The sequence below is a fragment of the Meriones unguiculatus genome, chromosome 8 (assembly GCF_030254825.1).
Source record: "Meriones unguiculatus strain TT.TT164.6M chromosome 8, Bangor_MerUng_6.1, whole genome shotgun sequence".
Taxonomy (NCBI): Eukaryota; Metazoa; Chordata; class Mammalia; order Rodentia; family Muridae; genus Meriones; species Meriones unguiculatus.
In genome coordinates, this window is record NC_083356.1 from 43,963,977 (window position 1) to 43,973,534 (window position 9,558).

The window sequence follows — 9,558 nt, forward strand, 5'->3', positions numbered from 1 at the left end:
CTGAGTAGTATTGCACTGTGTAAATGTACCACAATTTCTGTATCCATTCCTCAACTGAGGGACATCTGGGTTGTTTCCAGATTCTTGCTATTACGAATAAATCAGCTAAGAACATGAATGAGCAAATATCCTTGTTGTATACTTGAGCTCCCATTGATCTACCATTCTGTTTCTATTGCACTCATTTTTTTTCAAGTAACGTAACTTCAGATTTAAACAGCAGAGTAATAATTCATACAGAGCCCATAGCTTTTACCTTTTTAACTTAGTTCTCTTACTAGTTAGATTTTGTATATCTTAACAATACAATGAACAACAAAGTAAGCTTGACACAGTTCTTTAATCTCACTTAGGTATGTCTTGTTTCACTTGGAATGTGTGTATGTTGGTGTTTATTTCTCTATTTTCTTCCATGCATGATAAGTGTATAATCCCATTATAGGAATCCTCTATGTTGTTAGTTTATAACCACACACTTAACTCCAGCTATTACCCTTTGGGTAACACTTGCAACAACTGGCTACCATGGAGAGTTGGGGAAGAGCATGTGAAAGAGCAGGGGGACATTCTAAGAGGTTCTTGCAGCAACCTAGTCTGCAAGAGGTAATGGCTGAATAGATTATTTGTATCCAAACTACAAAGGCAGAGTAAACACTATGCTGTGGAATATTGGATTAAGTTGTTGAGATAAAGGGAAGGTTAGAGCTGTTGAAGGTTTAGAGCTTAGATACTGGTGCTACTGGAGGTGGTGGAAGTTGTAGGGGTTGTGGCAAATATGAGAATTTAAGTCATTGGGGGCTGCTATTAAGGAGATTTGGTTCTCTTGCTTTCCTTCCTTTGTCCCTTCGTTTCTTTCTTTCTTCTTTCTTTCTTTCTTTCTTTCTCTCCTTTCTCATTAATTATTTTATTTATTTACTTTACATCCAGATTGGGACTTCCCTTTCTTTCTTTCATGCATTGTCATGGTACAGATCCAAGGCAATGACCAAGCAGCAAGAAGCAGAAAGCTTTGAAAATGCAAACTAAACTTTATTATTCTATATAGTTTGCCATGGTGATGGAAATCTGACGAAAACAATCACTATTCTAAATCATACCAGAAAAGTCCTCTTTGTCTAAGGTGCTCCCAAAAGCCATTTATAGAGAAGCATTCTCCCAAAGGTGTCATCTTACCTGTGAAGCCATCTGAAGGGCATTGCAGGGGTACCTGCTCAATTTAGTGATGAGCGTTGCAGGAGCTCATGTATTTCTCAGGCAGGGCACAGGAGAAAACTTGAAGTTTAGGATGCTGGAACCTGGTCCTGGGGAACCACATGCTTTACAACAGAGCAATTCATTGGGCTACTAGGGTTGGGCACTACATAAAATATTCACTGAAGATACGTAGTTTTGGGAAGTGCTCTGTAGGATTCTTGCTGGATTAAAAAACAAACAAACAAATAAACAAAAGCCAAAGAAACCAAAACAATAGCCCAGCCAGGAAGCAAATCTTCCTGCCAGCTGTAGAACCCTCCATCGGTACACCTTAATCACCTAGCAAACAAATGTCTTAAGGGAGGGGTGGGGAAATGGAGTATTTGGGGGCTGATAGACAATAAATTTGTTACTGGTCCTGAATCATGTTCAGGTGGTTCTATGTATGTCAATGGCAGTGTTAGTGTTGTTGATCATTGGAATGTCAGAGCAGGAAAGAGAGAAAAAAAAAGTGAGGAAAAGGAGAAGTGAGGTGACAACCTGGAGTGGGAGTTAATACCAAAAGTGAGAAAAAGGACCAACCCCCCTTCCTCTTTCAGTAACTGTCCAGATAATTTAGAAGTTGAAAACTTCCCCAAGAAATTGATCATTCTTTGGTATCAGGAGAAATTTTAAGAGCCCTTTTTCTTTCTTGTAATACTTGTAATCATAAAAACATAATACACTTTTAAGTATAAAACTTCAAGCTTTCAAGGAATATTTTGAAAATTGAGGGATGTATTGCATAATTTTGAAATCACAATGCAGCTATATGGAGAGTGGGAGACAATAAGACAGCAAGTGAATGAGGTAATCTCTAAAACCCTTTGCTCCTACTTAAGTATGCTCCAAACAACTCTCAGGGGTTCAAGGCTGTTTCATAGGCCTGAGGCATTAAGTGTGTAGCTCAGACATGTTGTGGCCAGGATTCCAGAAACTGTTAAAAAAAATTCAACCCTGAGAATCCCAAGGAACTTGCTCTAACCTAGGCGTTATAAAAAAAAGGGAGGTGGTGACAGTGAAGGACGTATGGTTGAAGGGAAGAACAAGGAACACCACTTTAGGTAAAGGGACATTCATAAAGGCATTTATCAGACTCCACTTCTGGACTACAATAGAAAACATCAAATCAAGAGGCCACTGCAATATGTAGGAGCCCAGAAGAGAACACGGCCACCTGGGATGCCCAATTAAGCACCCTGAACGTCTTTTAACAAAGAGGAGGGCCCCTGGCAATCTGCCCCCACTGCAAAGCTTGTTCTCAAACGTTAGGCTCCCCCAGGGTTTGCCATTCTGGTTTTTATTTAAGCCTGGCTGGGCCCCCCATGTAGCAGCTTTAGAGATTGCTTCTGAATCAGTTCTGTCATGCAATATTCACCCTGGCAGTTTTAAGAAGGGAGGGGGAAAAGAGAGCAAAACAAGAAACTCCTGGAGCCCAGAAAAGCTTGGCTCAGGTCTATGCACATAATAAAAAATAACAAGGAAGGGGGAAAAAAGTGTGTGTTCTTATAAAATACAGAGTCACAGCTTTTATTTATCATCAAAACTTCATTGTGAAAACTCAGGCACAGCTGTGGCTAAACAAATCCATGAGATAATCATTAGGTAAGTACCGTGGGTGCATTATGGGGCTTGTGCTTGACTTAGCTTTTCATTTCAACACCTAGGCTAAGTACTCCAGCAGGGCAGCCTGACCACTCACAGTCTCCAGAGACACAGAGACCATGTTCCATCTTCAGTTCAGCAACTTGTTCTACCCTGGGTGTCCAACTTCTGTTTTCAACCCATCCTCAGGACACCCTGTGTCTGTCTGTCCATTCTCCACCCTCCCTCCCCCGTCCAGTCTGCCAAATCCAAGAGAGAAGGCAAAACACAACTATTCCCTCCTTTTAAAACTCCTGTTAGCCTAGGCCTCAAACAGGGAACAAGAGATTCCCTTGTCCCAGCTCTCGACTTTCACTACAACTCAATCTCCATGACTGGAAGAGTTTTAAATCAGAAGGCCTCCACCGTGTTTGAAGAGTGTTACACAAATCTCCCAACAGAATTGTATTTCACTTTCACACCAGTTCATTGGGATGTCCTGTGAGGCCCTGTCATCTGTGTCACTCTCTGGCCTGTAGATTTAGATGGCGTGATGCCAGCTCTTCCATGGCTGGTGGCTTTCATGATTAAGCCCTATTTGGATGCTCAGGGTAGAGGTTTTGAGTGCAGGACTCTGAGAAGCAGATTGCCTAGGTTAAATTTCAGCTTGTCTGGTTAAGAATTGTGTAATCTCAGTCTAGTCATTCAACTCCCCAGAATCTGTCTCCTCATCTAAGCAGTGGAGATAAAAGAACAAATGCTTGCTGAATTTTTGTTGTCTGAAATGTACTCAATGTCCTGTATGCTTTCAAATCTAATCTTTACAATATTCCTCTGAGGCAGGTAATCTTATCATAACCATCACTCCTGGTTTAATTATAACAATCGGACACAGGGCTATTAAATGACAAACCTTAGGTAAAATAAGTAGGACATTGAGCAGGGATTGCCACACAGAAAGGTCAGCTCTACGTCCAAGCTCTGAGTCTAACCGTCATGTTACATGGTCTTCTATTTACTGTGTCTTGCACCATACAGAAAAGAATATTACCTACTACCTCAGAGGGTATGGCGATGCTGATGTGAGTATGAAATGAAGCATATCAAAGCAGTGACTAGATCACAGTGCCTGATAGACTCTTGACTGTGATTATGGCTGAGAGTGACAGGTATGACAGGTATGAGAATTTGACAATGATGAACAAAGGCATCTGAGAAAATGTTATTCATTCTCCTCAAATCCATGTCATTATCTTGAGGGAAGAATCTCTAAACATTTTATCACCCTGAACAGAGTCCCTAACTATCAGGCAGCTCAAGGTGAGGAGCTGCTGGTAGAGTGAAGCTGCAGCAAGTGACAGTGCAAGAGAGAGGATTAAGGGAAAAAAGGGAAGAGGAAAATGATACAACTATATTATAATTTCAAATAAATAAAGTAATCAGAGAGAGAGAGAGAGAGAGAGAGTCTGTTCAGAAACCCTGAAGGCAGTGTGGAGGAGAAGAAAGAACATTCAAAGTAAGGGGCTGGAGACATAGACCTCAGTTGGTACAATGCTTGCATAATGTGCCCAAATGCCTTGCTATCCAACAACAGTACTGTATAATCCAGATGGGTGGCATGTGCCTTTATTCACAGCACTTGGAAGGTGGGGACAGGAGGAAGTTTAAGGCCATCCTTATTTTACAATGGTTCTGTGGCCAACCTGGTACATGTGAGGTTTTGACTAAACAACAACAAAGAGTTTCTCTACCTTCATTTCTCAGATTTGACCCAAGCCTCAAGACAGGTACCAAGTGACTCCCATGCTCGCATTTTAAAGTTTTCTCAGCTCAGAATCTGAGCTGCATGCTGGGGAGAATATGAAACAAGGGGAACAATCTTCCCTTGCTTTTGGGAGGTCAGACTTCTGCATCCACTTTTGGAAATCCATATGATGATTTCTCAGAAAATAGACCTGCCTCAAGTTCTACCTATATCACTCCTGGGAATATACCCAAAGGACCCTCCACTCCACCTCAATGACACTTGCTCAACTATGTTCACAGCAGCTTTATTCCTAATAGCCAGAAACTGGAAACAACCTAGATGTCTCTGAGTTGAAGAACAGATAAAGCAACTGTAGTGCATTTACACAATGGAGTGTTACTCAACTTTTAAAAACAATGACATCATGAAATTTGCAGACAAATAGATGAAACTAGAAAAACAAATAATCCATCCTGAGTGAGGTAGCCCAGACCCAGAAAGACAAATATGCTTTGTACTCACTTATAAATGTATATTAGCAAAAAAAAAAAAAAAAATGCTGCAATCCATAAACCCAGAGATGCTAAGTAGCAAGGACTCAAAGGGGTCTGATGAATCTCCCTGGAAAGGGGACATAGAATATATACCACAGATGGACTGAATGAGAACAGGAGGTACCAGCTGGAAAAAGATTAGAGGGGAAAAGTACTGGGGAGAGACAACCAGAACTGGGAGCATATTTTGGGAATGGGGCAGAAACGTAGTGCAATGGAAGCTCCCAAGAATTTATGACAGTGACTTTAGCAAAGGCTCCTAGTAATGGGGGATATCGAGCCTGAAATGACCATCTCTTGTAACCAGCCAAAGCTTCCATTGGAGGGACACTAACCCAGCCACATAACCTTTGACCTACAATTTTTCTTATTTACAAGATGTGCTGGGGTAAAAGTGGCACAGAAATTGTGGGAGCAGACAAGCAATGACTGGTTAAGCTTTAGACCCATGCTTGAGAACGATGAGACCCACCATCCCTTGCCTGGAGGGGTAGAAACCAGAGGCTGGATAGCTCAGAACCTAGAATAGGACCAAACAGGACCAGCATAAACAAAACCAACCAACCAAACAACCAAACAAACAAAAAGTTAAAGAAATTATTCCTGATGATATTCTGCTGTACTGGTAGATGGTAGCTTAGTATAATTATCATCAAAGAGGCTACCTCCAGCAACTGATGGAAACAGAAGCAGAGACCCATGGCCAAACATTAAGTTGAGCTGGGGAATTCTGCAAAAGATGGAGAAGAAGAAGCCAGGGGTCAAGGACACCACAGGAAAAGCCACAGAAATCAACTAACCTGGGCTCATAGTGGCTCACAGAGATTGAACAACAATCAGGGAGCCTGCATGAGTCTGAAGTAGGCTCTGCATATATGTTATGGTTTTGTAGCTTGGTTTTCTTATGGGACTCCTAATGGTGGAAGTGTGTGTGGGGGGGTTGCTTTTGGGACACTTTCCTCCTGCTGGTTTGCCTTGTCCAGCATTAATACCAGTGGGAGGTGCTTCCTTTGATTGTAACTTGATAAGCTATGTTGACATCCCTGGGAGGCCTGCTCTTTTCTGAAGTGGAAAGAAGATTGAATGGGGGTGGGGAGGATGGGGGTGAGGATGTTGGGAGGGGAGGAGGAAAGGCAAACTCCTGTCATGATGTAATATATAAAAACGGATAAATTAGTAACAATAAAACAGGTTATGAGCTGCAAAGAGGCTAAGAGAACAGCTACTGAATCACTAATGAAGACTTTTCTGAGCCAAGAAGAGTCTCCATCACACATTGCTGTGCCACTGCAGTGTTATTCAAAGGCTGTTTATACAAAATAATTAAAAAACATTGAATGGAGCTCCTGAAGTAGAAACTATACTCACTTCCCCACAGAGTTCTCTCATCTGACAAACATTTATTGACAATGTCATAGATACTAGGCTTGGCTGCTTGGAACACCCCACCATCACACAGATACACACACACACACACACACACACACACACACACACACACACTCATTCACCAAGGCACTGTACAGCAAGCATCCAGAGAAGCTGCATGTGTATTGCAGCACTCTAGAGCTGCTCTAGTGGTGGAGGCAGCTGTCCAGGAAGCCATTAAATAAGGACACAGACTCATAATTCCTAACTATTGGGACTATGTCCCTTTAAACATCCCTCAGCTCCTTTTTTCCTCTCTAGGTAAAAATAGCTCAGTTGCCAAGAAACCTCTAAGTAATGAAACATGCCCTCTCTAACTAGACACATAAATTAGTTATTAAATCCAACTGTAGATGCTAGTTCTTCGAAGCTGCAACTTACAATTACAGAATATGCTGTGGCCACATTATATTGCCATAAAATGTGCCTTTATATTTCAATAATAAAAGTAAAGAGCATGCTTACTATAAAATTTCTGGGGTCATACTTTGTTCTTATCACGTTTCATGTCTGAGACTTGGCATACCCTGTCTCCCTAGAGACCAGACAGTTCAATGTAGGGTCAGAACATTGTTCCCCAGGAAACTAACTGTTGATGTTGCTAAGTAAGCTGTATCCGAGGTATAGCATGGATAATTTTACCATTGCCTCTGCTGTAAGTTGACTCGTGCCACTCTACAGCAGAGATGCAAGTGTTCAAGTGCTAACCCTGTTCATCATAGTAGCCACCTTATTTGAAAATTGGCAAAAGATGAACTTAGAGGAAGCCATTCTAAAGTAGATCAAAATTGAGGCGACACAGGTGATATTTTTGAGAAAACAAAACAAAACAACAACAACAAGAAAAACAGCAAGAGACACAAAGAGATGGCTGTGTGATGATGACACAGGCTAAAACTGGATTCTCCAACTGAAGGACTTCCAAGCCTTACCAGCACCTGGGAGATGTTAAGGAGAGACAAAATAATATCCTCCACAAATCTACCAGAGAGTCCATGGTCCTATCAATATCTTGACTTTAGGCTTCCAGCTTCTAGAACTATAAGACAAAGATATTTCATTTGTTTTAATTCACCTTGGTTTGCATTATTTATGATATCATCTCCTGACGTCATCATGATAATTAAACTTGACTCAATTTGAGATAGAAATTTTTTTCTCTACGTTAAAGTTTATATACCACTTTATCTCAATAATTTTACTTATTCATCTAGTACCATGGTGCTCAAAAAGAGTTCAACCAATAAATTAATGAACACATGAACATACTAACTTAAGGCAATATCTTCATCTGGGTGCCCCATACCTGTTTACCACCATCTATATCAAACTGTGTTTCAACCCTTGCTTTCTTTCCCCAGGAGACCTCTTAGGAAACTTCTGGCTATATTTTGTAACTTTTTCAGACATTGCTCTGTTTCCTTGGGAAGAGAGAGTTCTTTATCAGCTACTAGCTTCTCCAAGGTATGACTTGTATAAAATACATGTTTAGTCCTTGGAAAAAACTCCATGAGGTTGCATAGAAACTATTTGATGTTTACTTCTGCCTTCCTTTTTGTTTCCCATTCAGTGGTGCTCCAAGTGATACCTAATAAATTTTTTGAAGACTGCTTTTATATCTCACTGTGAATGTCAAGATGTTCAGGACGACTGCCAAATGTAGAGGAGGAATATGTCACACTGGGGAAGAGGTTTTGTGTGTGTTCCTACAGGAGAAGAGAAATTATGGGTTCCATCAAAACTAATAAAAATCAGATATGACAGAGGAAGACCACCAGAAGATCTTGGCCACATAATAGAAGAGAGAAATCAAGAAGACTAAACAGAACAGGCTACATAACGTGCTGACCCTTCAAATGGGATCAACTTTGAAACTAAGACTTAAAAAATGTCTCCAGCCAGAACTTCAACAATACATGGCTAATAAATCTTCGGCTATCATAGCCTCAAATTTTATCATGCCATTCTTTTAATTGGCATAGAAAAAAGTGGCATATAGTTTAATTTCATCCTACACATTTCATACATTTATAATTTTAGGACTGCATAATGCTTGTGAGAAATTATGTTTGCAGAACAAAAGGACTGGACACCTGAGATGCTGGATCAACCCTGACAGAATTCATCCTTCTAGCATGCTGAGATATTGACACATCTGGTCCAGTGTCTTGCATATTCCAGCATTCTACTTGTTCCTGCCTCAACTGCTTCAATTGCTGCTTCTCATCAAAGCCTGCTCCCAAGAGAGCTCTGAAGAAAGCTATAATCTCAATTGGTCCAGCTGTTTTAGGCTGTTCCAAACAGGACTTCTATTAAGCCAAAATTTCTCAACATTCAAAGACTACTTAATTAATCAAGCATGCTAATGCTTGCTTAATTAACCATTTCCCCAATTTCCTTTTAGCCCCCTAACAGGATTTCTGCATGTCCAAAAAATTCAGCTAGAAAAAATTCATGAGAATGATGTCCAATTTCCTTTAAAAGGGGTTGGGTAGGTTTTTGGTTGTTTTCTGGAGCTATGAATGTTTATTGTAATTAGGAGAGGGTTATAAGTTGTTAATGATCTTATTCAGAGAGAAAATAAGGTTAGGATATTAGATAGTGCAAGTTAATTGTTAGCTAATCAACTCATAGTTATGTCAGACACTAGTCTAATTTATCACAGGAGTATACATCCTAGGTTTTACAGGTAGATATGATTCTGTATACAGGTTAAATATGTAAAGATAAGTAAGTCTTCATAAACATCAGAGACCTACAAAATATGGCATTTAAATGTTTTTATTATTTTAAAGATTCTTTGACAATGAGACAAGTCATCTCCCAGCAGCACCTAGCCTACCTCAAAGAAGATGATGAGCATCAAAGAACCTCCATATGGAGATGGCTTCAAATATGGCAAACAATTCATCTGGACTAAAAGAAAATGCCCTTGGTTCAAGTCAGACAGAATTTGCCTAAATTGGGCAAGCATAAATGCAGGGCAAGTCAACTGTCAAACTCAAAGTCAGG